General features: G+C 30.8%; 1 protein-coding gene across 1 annotated transcript in view; it reads left to right on the forward strand.

Annotated features, from left to right (window-relative positions):
- Positions 1-936, forward strand: part of LOC107730361 (transferrin receptor protein 2-like) — a 17,118-nt gene that overhangs the window by 1,108 nt on the left and 15,074 nt on the right. The gene's annotated exons all lie outside the window — the stretch shown is intronic.

Here is a 936-nt window from a genome sequence, read left to right on the forward strand (position 1 = left end):
TGAGGAGCTCTGCCCTATATGTGCAGCAGGAGAGTAAATAAAGCTTCAAGGGGAGAACTACTTCTGAAGTTATGAATTCACATGAGGAAGAACCTTCTGGAGGGTTTGGTTAGTGGTACTGGTTTGTGGTCATATATTGTGCAATTTGTATTTTTTAGGACTAATATCTCCTGTTGTGTCTGTTCGAGTCTCATATTCTCAATCTGAGGAGGTTCAGATGCTCATGAACTTGACGCTGGTTTTGCTGGATGATCTGATGCAGAGATTCCCAAACGTTTGCTCAGCCGAACCCCTTTTGAGCTCAAATATTTACTTGAAGACCCCTGAGATTTTAAGTTAATATTTCAATAATTTAACAACACATTCACATGTTCACGGTTCTCTGATGTCCGTAATGATATGCAGAATAACAAATAAAATACTTCCTCTTTTTTTAGAAGCTGTTTTATTTTGATAGTTTCTATTTATTGTGATTTGACATTTTTATTATTTAATTAGTTACTTATAAGTGTGGTTTTGTATTTGTTTTTATTTTAAAAACATGTTTATTTTAATTAGACATTTTTGTATTTTAATAATGATTAATTTTTTTTTTTATTGTTTCATTTTAAAATCATTTATTTGTTTCGATTGGACTTTTTGGAAATGTTAATTAATTTTTAGAAAAAGTGTTTTATTTTAAAATTATTAAAAAAATTTAGTTAAATTTTACACTTATGATTTAAAGGGGTCATATGATGCTGCTAAAAAGAACATTATTTTGTGTATTTGGTGTAATGAAATGTTTATGCAGTTTAAAGTTAAAAAAACACATTATTTTCCACATACTGTACATTATTGTTTCTCCTCTATGCCCCGCCTTTTTGAAACGCGTCGATTTTTACAAAACTCATCGGTCTGAAAAAGCGAGGTATGCTGTGATTGGCCAGCTATCCA

This window comes from Sinocyclocheilus rhinocerous, unplaced genomic scaffold (assembly GCF_001515625.1).
Source record: "Sinocyclocheilus rhinocerous isolate Xijiao unplaced genomic scaffold, SAMN03320098_v1.1 scaffold3991, whole genome shotgun sequence".
Lineage (NCBI taxonomy): Eukaryota > Metazoa > Chordata > Actinopteri > Cypriniformes > Cyprinidae > Sinocyclocheilus > Sinocyclocheilus rhinocerous.